This window comes from Miniopterus schreibersii (genome assembly GCF_964146895.1).
Source record: "Miniopterus schreibersii genome assembly, chromosome: 14".
In the NCBI taxonomy this organism is placed as follows: Eukaryota; Metazoa; Chordata; class Mammalia; order Chiroptera; family Miniopteridae; genus Miniopterus; species Miniopterus schreibersii.
In genome coordinates this window covers 45,444,674-45,457,137 of record NC_138114.1, presented here as the reverse complement: position 1 = coordinate 45,457,137, position 12,464 = coordinate 45,444,674, and positions in this window count along the sequence as shown.

Here is a 12,464-nt window from a genome sequence, read left to right as displayed (position 1 = left end):
CCTTAACTAGCTACCCATTGACTGCCTGGAGCATCAGCACCTGAGCCAGGCATTCAAGGCCCCCCCAGTATGACTTCAAGGCTTTCTAGCCGTATCTCTCCATACCCCTCCCAGTCCATACCCCGCCCTGTCTGCAAACCACTTGGACCACTCACTGATCCATATGCTTCCCCACCTCCGGAAGATTCTTTATCACATCGCCTTGAAATTCCTCTCCTCTTATCTCCCACCATTGCTTGCTGCAATCCTATCCATGCCTCACGGCCCTCAGATAAGCCTTTTAGAACCTCAAGACTTGATATGATCTTCCTGTCACCTGATTCCTCACAGTATCGGCTTGTTGTACCTCTGGAGGCACTGATCACATTCTACCTTTCATTATGTTATCTGAGTCCCTGTCCCAGCTTTCCTCCCATTAGACTATCACTTTGTTGAGGGCAAGACCCGTGTCTTGCTCATCTATCGTTGTAGTGCTTAAGAAGACAGCTTGCACATTTATTGTACTTGTTCAATAAATACGCCTTGGTCTGAGTTCACAAAGGTTCTCAGCACTTCATGCTCAGCCCGCTCTCCTGGCAGGGCCCTCACTGAATAGCCAGCATCCGAATCAGCCTCGTGAGTCACTTTTACTTTTTAAAAGCAAAGCTTCCTGTTCACCCAGCTTAGTTTTGTTTTTCAATCACCCGCGGCTGTCTCCTTTCCTTTCTCTGCCACTGATCAGTGACTGCGGGCTCCCGTTTTCCATCTGTCTCGCTCTTCATCCACATTTTTCCTTTTCTCGCTCCTTCTCAGATCCTGACCTTTCTCTCTTCCCTCCCTGTCAGCAACCTCCTCTGACCCCTGCTAGGTTCTCTCACTTATTTAATATTTAGTAAACACCTTGGAATATCCAGGCTGCACTAGGCAGGCACCCTGAGAACTACAGAGTCACAAAAGAGTGGGATTCAATTACCCATTTTTAAAAGCACCTAAAACAACCTCTATTTTTTAGCAAATTACCCCAAAAGAACCCATTGTGGAGCAGTGTTCTAATCCTTTATGTAGTCCTAATCTTAAGGACTACATAAGATGCCTGGCAGCCCAGCACCCACCTTAAGGAATGCCCCCTAGTTGGGTGCGGTTGACCAGTTTGAACCAGGCAGTCAAGGAATGGGGTTCTAGTACTAGCTCCCCTACTAACTACCTATAAGAAATCCAGCCCCTCTCAGAACCTCTGTTTTTTCATCAGTAAAATTTAGAAATTGGGTTCAGTTAGTAGTTTCCAAGGTATTTTCCAAAGACCATGAATTTGTGGAACTTTAACAGATATCACACAAAAATATGGGGGATGGGAGTGTTCCATAATCAAATTGACTCAGAAAGAAATTATTTTAACAAAGTTAAAACTGTTTATTTTTCCTCCCGACTTTTCTCAGTCTATTTAATAAGTTAATGTGCCTTGGGAATCTTGGGGACCAGAGTAGGTGGCTACTTATTTAAACACAGAACCTTTTTATTTCAAGATACCCAAAATCAGTGTTACTTAGAAGCCAGTTTGGGAAATACAGATGACATCCACTATCACCAACATTCCTTCCAGCTGTACTGAACACTGGCCACCTGCACCTTTGCTAAACATTCAAAAAGAATAAAAAGAATATGCTGGAAAATGGAAAAGTATCCAAGTGTGAAGAATGTTTGCCCACCAAATCAATCCACAAATATTTATTGTGTGCCTGTTCTGGGAAAAGATGGAGCTGAACCAGCTGTGTTCCTGGCAAAGGCATTATATTCTACCTTAGGGTAGATAATGTCTGAAACATAGAGCTGCCCAGGCTTCTAGGCCACAATGTACATTTTCATTTCACATTGTAATTGCTTACTAGCTTACTCTGAGATAGCATCACCAGAGTCCTTTACTGCAGGACAAGAGATGAGTGGGTTTGTTACTGGTGGCAGGGAAGAACTCCACCAGGTGTGGACAGAGGGACTGTCACTCTCAACCCAGACGCTTTCCCTGATCGCAAAGCTCAGATAACATCACCTCCCTCCATATACCAAAGGCAAGAGCTGGAAGGTTGGGAGTGCTAATGAGTTAATGTGGGTAAATTACTTGGAAAGGCACAGGTGCTAGGCAAAAGATAAGCACCTTAAATGGCTATTACTGTCTTTGGAAACCTGCAAGGTCTTTTCAATTCTTTAGGCAAAGCCGCATTTGAGAACACGAGTCCCTTAGTAAGCACTGTTGAAAGAGGTCAAGAAGAGGCCATCTCTGGAGACCGAGGGAGGCCTTAGCCCACTTCCTTCTGACGAGTTTTCAGATGCTGCTGTCATCTGCAGCAACTTCATCTACCTGAGCTGACATCCTGCCTCATATTTCATCAAACCAAGGACTGAATTTTAGGAATTCCTGTGAGGCACTGAATTGGTCTTACAAATAGTAAAACATGAAGAATTCTAATGATGATGATGGTAGCTGACATTTGTGTTGTGTTTTAAGGCTTACTGAGCACTTTCCCCCTCTCCCTATGAAGTAGAGAAGCAGGTATCACTCTTTAAAGATGAGGCAAGTGAGGCTTGAGCAGGTCACTGGTAGCCACGGGACTTTTATGCTAAAGGGAAATGTGGGGATCCCTAGTCTGAACCCTTCATTTTACAAATGGTGAAGCAGGGACCCAGAGAAGTCAAGTGAGTTACCCAAAGCCAAACAGCTAGTTGGTAAGCAGAGGCAGAATGCAAATGAGGTCTCAGTGTCCCAGCATTGCCCATGCTGGGGATCATGTTCACAGGGGAAGTCCAGACCTCCTGACACAGGCCTGGGCTGGAATCTTTCTGCTGCTCAACCTTGAGTCTTTTGATACCCAAAAAAAAAAAAAAAATTACGTATTTGAGTTCATTTCTGGTCTCCAGAGCCTCTGGCTATCAGATGAGTCCAGTTTAAGGTCCTGGGTGTGAGGAAGGAGGGGGAGTGGTGGGTGGGGAGGCTTTACATGAGGTTTAGAAGCTATCGATGGGGGCATTTTCAAGAATGTCTTCTCTAGAGCATAGAAATAGTGTTTTAAAATAGTATGTACCAAAAAAGGCTAATATGGCTTTACTTCCCCAGTTCAAGTTTTGAGGGCTTTTCTTGGTGCATGCCTTTCTGTTTTCCCTCCGGCTACCTTAGGATTTAACAACAAACTCAATTAGGATTGAGGAACTCCAGCAGATCATCTTTCCCCCCTAGGCCCAGAAATGTTAACACATCTCCTGCACCTGGCCTGAATTTTAAGCCCGTGAAAACTCCAGTTCCTCCAAATTTTGCAATTATCCCGATGCTTTCCAGGGCCTACTAAAACTGTCGCACCTGCATCTATTTAATTGTGTTGAGCCAGGGTAGAGAAGAGCTCCTCCCGTTGTATCTCCCAAGGATTTATTTGCATTCCTCTGAAATACTGAGTCCTCAGTGGGGCATCCCACTTCTCGGGATTCATTCTCTTTTCTCCAGTGAGCACAAAGGCACTTAAGCTGCCATTATGCCCCCCTCCTGTCTGTGAACTTGCGTCTCCTCCTGATGCAATTTCTGCTTGCCTCCCAAACGGGGTAGTAGAGCCCAAGAAACCTGGTGTGGAAATAAGGGACCCTTCTTGCTGGAAAATAAGAGGAATGAATGATCATGGGCTGTGACTGAGAGCCTGAGCTACAAACACAACCAGAGAAGGCTGGAAAGGGGTGGAGGGCAGGCTCAAGACATTAAGCTGGGCAGAAGGTAGAAAAGGAAGTTCATAAAGGGAACTAATCAAACCTCTATTTTGGGCAAAGAGAAATAAAAGTAAAAAAAATAAGAGAATGGGGAAAGCCAAGAAAGATATTGGGGGTTTTTTATTATTATTAAATGTTTATAATAAAAATGAAGTTAGCCCCTATGGAAGGTCAGAGATTTCAAGAAGGTCCTGGGAGATGGCCCAGTTGCTCAGAATACAGATGAAAAGCTGAGGCCCAGAGAGGGGAAGAGGTCTGGCTCCAGCCAAATTGCAGCCAGCCACAGTGCCTCTACGCACTATGTACAGGTTCCTTCCTTTTTCCATATGTTTCTCTGAACACATCTTGTCCTTCAGTCCCTTCCTTCCTCTCTTTCTCTCTCCCCCATCCATCTATCCATCTCTCTCTCTCTCTTCCTTTCCTCCTCTTTTCCTTCCTCTTTACTTCTCTCTTCCTCCCTCCCCCCAAAAACACACCACATTTTAAAACAGCTCCAGAAATCCCCAAATTCTGCATCTAACGCAATATGATTGGCAGCCCTTCAACAACACAGTTGACAAAGCCAGAGTTGAAGCAGGAACTAGCAGGCAGCAAGGCACCCCCCAAGAACCAAGAGTTCAAAGGAAAGAAGAAAATAACTCTGGAGGGGGCAATTATTTAAAGTCTTTACCACCATATCTTGTGTTGTGTCTGTGTAAGTGCAGGTGTGTGTTTGTTTTCAGAAAGTTCCTTTTCAGGACAATGAATCTAGGCAGTGCTTTATTGATGAGCTTCCAAGGGTACAAGAACATCCTAAAATTTTGTGTAAATTTTATTATGAATACGCATTTTCTGGTGTATAACATTTTTTCACAAGACACCCGAGAGAGTGACGTCCCAAAAATGATCGAGAGCTTCCGGAAAAGAGCATCGTCTTCAGAGAGGGTGGTCCACCAGGAACTGCCACCAGACTTCCCTCTGTGTGTCAAACCAGGTACAGAATCAAAGTGCCTTCAAAGTAACCACAGCAGGAAAACAAAACAAAACAAAATTGGTCTTAAAGACAGCAGTGGTCCTAAAAAGAAATGGGATGCCCTCTTAAGACATCACAATAGTCATTACAGTCAGGTATGGCAGCTACCATCCATTAGGTTGTCCTCAGTGGGCCAGAATTATAAACGGAACCTCCCAGTGTTTCCCAAACAAAGATCATAGCTCCATCACCCATGAATTTTTCTTTAAAACTCTTGAACTTATTTAAGAGAAGAAACAGTATATGGTGTCTGTCAAAATACAGCAGGTCATTTTGTTCAATATCCTTTTATTATAAATCTGATGGGGGGGGGGAAAGTAATTCCCGGTCAGGGCCTCTGTTTGTGTGGAGTTGGCACATTCTGCCCATGTCTATGTGGGTTTTCTCCAGGGGCTCCGGTTTCCTCCCATTTCCCAAAGATGTGCATGTGAGTTGAATTGGTGTGTCTAAATTGTCCCAATGTGAGTGTGTGAGTGTGCCTTGCCATGTAAGGGCATTCTTTCCAGGGTGGGTCCCTACCTTGTCCCCAGAGATGTCGGATAGTCTCCAGCCCCCAGAGACCCTGAACTGGAATAAGCAGGTAGGAAAAGAATTATCTTACTTGTTTCTATTCATCTTACATTTGTGTAGCTCACATTTATTTTAATATTTAATATTAGAAGTATTTTGGGTCTGTTTTGAAGCTTGATGTTTTTGTGACCAGGAATATGCTGTAGGAACATATATCAGTTAGCCTACGATAAAATTGGTTTTGTTCTATATCGTTTTGCTTGAAGTCAGAACCTTTCAACAGCGTTAAGTGAGGACTTACTGTGTGCTCCACAGATGTTGCACCACAAAAGTGTTCTAGGATGAAATAATTGGGGAAAACTTATCATCTCGCCTCTTATAGACTCACAATAAACAGTGGTGCTTTTAAGTTTCTGAGAAATCCTATTGTAAGTAAACCCATTTAATTCTCTTTAAGCCAATAGGATCTGGGCTAGAAGGCGAGAGGCTTGGATTCCAGTCCTAGCTCTGCTACTGGTTAGAGTGTGACCTTACGACTTTGACTGCTTTGAAGGTGTAGAACTTAAAAGGTCTCCCAGATTCTTTCTGGGGCTGTGATCCATTCAATACAATCTCTGGGTTGGCTAATGGCCTAAGACTCTGCTTTTAGCCATTTGCAATGATTATGCATATTTTCATCCAGGAGACAGTATGGTACCTACTGCCCTTAATAAGCAACAATCTCTTAAGAATCCTGTGGAAGGATAAGGTAAATATCGAGGTACTAGAACAGGATGGAACCAACACTGCCAAGTTGGGTTGGCTTTATTTACTGTGACGAGTGCATGTGATAGTCCCATAGCCATAGACTTTCATCAACACAGGCAGTGGACTGGTGGCCATCACATTTGATGGGGCTGGCTTCTTGGAAATTACACAACCTTTTAGAAGCCAGCAAGGTTTTTCCAAGCATGACCTTAAGATCAAATGCCTCTTTTGAAAGGACCAAAGTTATCCCCACAGGCATTAGTATTCTCTGGGAGGATCCCCTAACTCAGGGAAAAAGGAGTGATGACTCGAGCTCACTTTCAAAGGTGTTTGAGTCAGTCTCAGCCCCAACAACAAGCTTTCCCAGGGCATACTAGAGGCCTGGGAACACTTTAAGTATCCCCTGTGAAGGTCTTAACTCTTGCATAATCAGTGGGGAAGTAGCCCACGGTGATGCATGAAGATTACATGCACTTTCTACATCCGAGGCACAGGAAGCTCTATAAAAATTTTGCAGGCATAACACAGGGAAGATGTCGTAAAAAGCAGGGGCCCAGAACTGCAGGCAGCAAGGCCAGAGATATGTCGGAACTTGTTCCATGGAAGGGCTTTCCCCAGCCACCACTGTGGCGGTGTATGTGTCCCTATATCCAGGCGGGGCCACATGTCCAGGCAGGCTGTGCTGAGAGCAACTTCTTACCTCTCTCAAGAAATCTTTTAAAAATAAGTCTAATCATCCCTTTGCTCCTTGATACTCCGTGAAATTAAAACAGTTGAATAAAGCATACACACATCTCCCCAGCTAGGACAAACTGCCTTGTGTTTGAAAGGCTGGGATCAACAAATGGAGAACAGTACAGCTGTGTAAAAGAACAGGGACAATCTCTATGTGCTCCGATGGAAAATTCTCCAAGACTACCCACAGTACAAGTCAGTGTTAATATATGCCATCTTATGTTGTAAGAAATAGGGAGATATACGAATATTTATTCAGGCTTGGTTATATTCCCACACAGAAACACTGAAAGGATATACAAGAAACTAATGTAACTTCTACATCTATAAGGGCAATGGGGACATGGGATATATGGGGATCAGGAGGGGGCCAGACTTCTCAGCACATACCTGTTTATGTTATTGTAATTTCTGTACTTACTAGAAAGTATAACAGGCCGGGCCCTGGAATCAGCAAGACCGGGTTTGAATACAGGCTCTTCCGATTCCTAGTTTTGAGCAAGTCTACTTCCTCTTCTCTGACCCTCAGTTTCCTCACCTGTAACATCACCTGGATCATTACAGCACCTATTGCATTAGGGCTGTTGTTCAGAAGTAATGTTTGTAAAGTACTCAGCAGGATGCCTGACATATTATAAGTACCTAATTAATAAAAATATTTTGGTTGCTATTGATATTATTTTTCCTCATTGAATTCTGTGATCCTTCAGATCTGAATAAAACAGTACCTCTTATGAGAAGTTTCCTAGGCCCAGAGCAGAGTATGATATGTCTGTCTGCTCTCAAGCTGGTGTCCCAGGCTCAGCTCTTTGTTTTCATGTTGGCTCCCCCACTGGATTGTAGGATCCTGAAAGGCCCCTCCCCCCAAAAAAAATCCAACCCCTGCATCAGGCACATAGTAGGTGCTTGTCAATAATAGTTGGAGAAAGAATGAAGGAGCAAATGCAACTTTGCTTTTCTGTACAGGAGTTGGTCTGAGGCGTGGGTGAATTTCATTTCCTGGTTTAGCCCAGCAGTCGCCTGCCAGTCATTCACTGCAGTGTCTGCAGGGAGTTGCTCAGGAGAAAAAACTGCAACAATCGGGCTTCAGTGCTTGCAGCTGAAGCCTGGCTTCGCAGAGAACGTGCCAAGAAGGAGGGCTGTGGCCATGTGTAGGGGCCTCAGGAATGGCAGGAAGCTGGAGCTCTCCAGGGACCCCAGCCATGCCAGATCCCAGGCAGAACGTGCAGAGGAACACTCCAGCTGTCTCAGGAACACTCTGGCCCAGCCCGCAGAAGCAGGATTGGTATTTCTGCCTCAGCCCAGGGGCCAGACCCAGCAGCCCCTGAGCTGGCTGTGCTCTCATGGAGCCTGTTCCCTTAGGGTGAGGACTGGTTCAGAGGAAGAGCTAACAAAAAAAAAACAACCAGAGTGGTGAGGCACTGCACAGGAAGTTGCAGGTCTGGGAGCCAGAACAGAGCACAGGTATTTGGGTGACACACCACAAAAAATGCTGCCTGAAACCCTATTTGCATTTGGGGATTTCTTCTTTTAGAAGTCAAGTCAGTATACCTACTCCTGTCAGGCAGATGGGGGTCTATTGTTGGCTTCTGAAAGTAACCAGATGGTTGAGCTTAGATAAGGGACCTTGCTGAGCCTTATTTTTCCTTGTCTGGGAGCCTTGGGGAGACTTAAGCAAAAAGCATATACTCAAGGATTTACATAATAAGTGTTTCTTTCCTTCCTTCTTTGTTCAACACTGTTAAAGAGAAAACTACAGGCCCAAAATGGTGTCACTTGTGCTAAAGCCCATGATACCAAACCTACATTTAATACCCGACATAACTGTTATTTCAGCCTTTAGAAACATAATCTTACTCAGTCTGGAGTTCTCTGGTCAAGCACCGTTAAAGTCACCTGTCTAGTGGGCCCTCTCAATTGCCCCCATAGAAAGAAGACACAATCTTCATGATAAAACCCCTTGTCTTGCTCTTTCCCCCAAGAGAACACATCTTAATCTAAAAATAACCCTTTTTTTTAATTTAATTAATAGCTCCTTTGCCCCATCCTTCTTCCTATAAACACCTTCCAGTTTATGCAGCCTCTCAGAGCAGCCCTTCTAGTTGCTAAATGGGATGCTGCCCTATTATGAAGTGCTTAATAAAACCAATTAGATTTTTAAATCTACTCAGTTGAAATTTGTTTTTTAACAGCAGTATTGAAGGTGAAAGACAAGACCTCAAGTTATAAGGTGAAATCTCACTGAAATCACACCACACACAACATACACAAACTATACATGCACACACATGCACACCACACACATACACAAACCACACACAAGCACCACACACATATATACCACACACCACATACACATACCACACACATACACATCCTAAATTTAAAACAGGTATGAATCAACAACTCTAAATTTCACAGTCCTTCCATTGGCTACCCCCTAATTAGAAACAGATTGTCTTCCCCTCAACTGTTTCTGGGGCAGAGTTCCTCTAAATGTGGGTTTGCTCATAATGATTTCCTTTCCTTTTCTCAATCAACAGTCATTCAACACCATTACCCAATGTTCTCTGCAGCTCTGTCTTTTATTCATAAATCTGGGAAGTGAGGGCAGGTTTACACACATTTATAAAGACCACCATTTATTGGGTGACTACTGTGTGCCCTGCACATTCCAGGGTGTCTGATCCTCACCAAACCCAGCAAGATACTCCACCAAGATCCCCTCACAGGACAGATAAGGAAACTGAGGCTCAGAAAGATTTTTTAAAAATTGCCAAAAGCCTCACAAGCAGAAGGGACAGGGTTTAAACCCAAGTGACCTATCAGCCTGAGCTGTTTCTACTGCCCACTGCAGTCTAGCAATGCAAATTCTTATTCAAGCTCTTGTGGAGTCCCTAACCCACTGTGCTAAATACCACCCAGGCCGTTTGTCTCCCAAGTTTCTACTTGGATTCCCCTTGGCCCGAGCTCCCTCTCCCCTCCGCTCCTCTCTTGGGAGCTGCAGGCTTTGCCCTCTTGGAGCAGTGCCCTGTGGGCAGGAGGCTGGAGACCTATACTTCCTTCATCCCCGCGGGCATGGCCAAAGCAAACTTCTCATTGGAAAACACCGAGCTCTCTGGACAAAGGCTCTGTGTGATATTCTAGGCTGCCTAATGGGTCTTCTGTGAAAAGACCCAGCTGGGGGAGCTGGGCTGCCAGGCCTGGGACAGGCAGAGTTCATCAACAGCTTCTCTAGCACAGAGTGCAGACAGGACTGGAGTCAGGTACCGCCTGCCTCAGTGACTAAACCCTCCCTGGCCTTGGTCAGCCAGAGCCCGTTTCTGGGAAACCAGCAAGACAGCTGGATTTTCAGGGGCTGAGGCTGGGGCCCCTATACAACAGAAGATAGGTTTGGGACTCAGGCAGACCTAGATTTAAAACCCAGGTCTATCACCTTCTACCTGTCTGACTTTAGGAAAGTGGCTTCTGCTGGCTAAACCTCAGCTCAAATGACTAACACCCACTGTTCCTAGCCCAGTGCTTGGGTCTCAGTCTCCCCGTCACAGATATGCAAGGGTTGGGCCACATGCCTTTGAGGTTTCTATCTAAAATGCTCTCTGTGCAGGCTGGCGTGAAAGCGTCCTTCCTGCCGTGAACAGTGGGGAACTGGATGTCTTGTCTCTATCAAGGTGAACTCAGCCTTGTGGGTGGGAGAGCTTCTGGTTTAATTAGACAAAAGTTATTGAGCACCCCAGAACAGCCTGCACTATTGTGAGGACTCAAAGTACAAAGATAAGCCCTTAAGGAGCTCACAGACTACTAGCCGGGTAGGAATGATAAGACCCATAAAAATAAGTAGAGTGTGCAGTGAAACGTGCTAAGTGTGCTAGAAGGGGTAGAGAAAAATACTATGAATGTTGAGAACAGAGAGAGAGTGGCTATGGGCTGGGAGGGAGATAGAGCTGTGGCCAGTCCATGAAGGGTCTTCAATGATAGTTTGGACTTTATGGGGCCAGATTATTGGAAGCCATTCAAAGCTTCTGAAGGGGCAGTGACCAGATCACAGCCACGGGGACTGGAGCCTCTACCACCTGGAGCAACCGGGATGGAATTTCTAAACGGGAAAGACTGAGGTTCCGCCATTTTCACAAGGGCTTTCTTCCCAGAATGAAATAGTGCAGGGTTTGCATAGAATGTGCAGCGGTCAAAAGCTGCCCTTTGTCCCTGGTCCTGAGTGTTCCCTTGCCTGGTGCTCACCAGCTCTCCCCTATGTGCCCTCTTACCCAGCCAGCTCCTGGCATGAAAGACATGAGAGTGAGGCATATGGGGGCAGGAGGCAGGTATCCAGCTCAGGGAAATGATCCCGGCTCAATAGAGTCCCTGGGACCTTTGCTGACCTGCCAGCTTGCCTTGGCTCAGCACACAGCCTTCTGGGAAGGAGTCGGCCTGTTGAGGAAAGGATGTGTCAGTGAGTTGCAGTTGGCTTAAGTTGCCTGAGAACTGTGTGTGTGTGGTGTGTGTGTGTGCGTGTGTGTGCACGCGCAGGACTAGTGTTTTGCAGCTGATTTCAATCTGGGTCAGAACTGTGCAGCCCTCAGCACATCGCTATCTAGAGAAGATAAGCTTGAACAATCCCCTCCAGGACCCAGCAGTGATAAACTAGCCCTCTGGAAGTAAACACAGCTGTTTCCCAGGTTCTAATTTCTAACAACCAAGAGGCCTGCTTTGTTAGGGGAAGGGATCCAGGTAGGTTGTAGTTTTGGGTAAACCTCCTAGTGGCCAGGCTCTGCAGCTGGCCCACTCTTCTGGTGACAAACACAAAAGACACAATAGCATGTTCTGCCCCAGCCAAGCTCCTGCCGCTTGGCTCATCAAAGAAAGCGTGTTTAGGGCCACACCTGACAGGGCCAAGCAACTGAGGAAGACACCCAGGTTTTAGTGCTTGTTCTGTCACTCAACTACCATGTGACCTAGACCAAGTTACCTTGTCTCAATAGCATCCGCTTCCTCATCTGTAAAGTGGGACTAATACTTTCATCAATGTGAAAATCCCCAAAGACTTCTGAGTAATCAAAAGAAACTATTTCACCTGTCGGTCTATCTCATTCCTTAGAGAAAAAAAGCCCCTCTGGTCTCTTAGAGCATGTGTTTTCTTAGTTTACATATAATGAGACTATGCTTGGTTTTCTGGCTTCCTGGCCCACCACAGATGACAAACAATTGATTAGCAGGCAGTTGGTCTGCTAGAGATAGGCATACTGTTCACTGACAGAAATATAAAAGGCAACCAAGAGAGCAAGGAAAGATAAAGAAAAATTAGGGTAGGAACAAGATCTTTAAAAGCAACACAAGCCATTTGATCCTAAGGCAAATACACTTACACAGGTCAATAGCTCCAATGGCCGTCATGCCCAGGAGCTTAGTGTGATAACTGATACTTACAAAGACTTTCCAGGGCAATTTCAAATTACTGCACTCCATACCTACTGTTTAGCAAGGCAGGGCTTTACAGAATATTATTTTAGAAAGATTTCCTTCCAAATGTTTCAAATAAATAACACCTTGGTGCTTAAAGGGGGAAGTCTCCAATATCCTGAACATGCAGATATCAAAAAAGACACATATTCCACAAGTCCCCTGGTGGGCACAATCATACCTCTTCTCTGCATATCAGTGATTGGCCCATATATCAAATCAAATAATAGGAATGCAGAAGCTATTGAAAAGGTGTAAGACACTATCCAAAATAACCATTGGG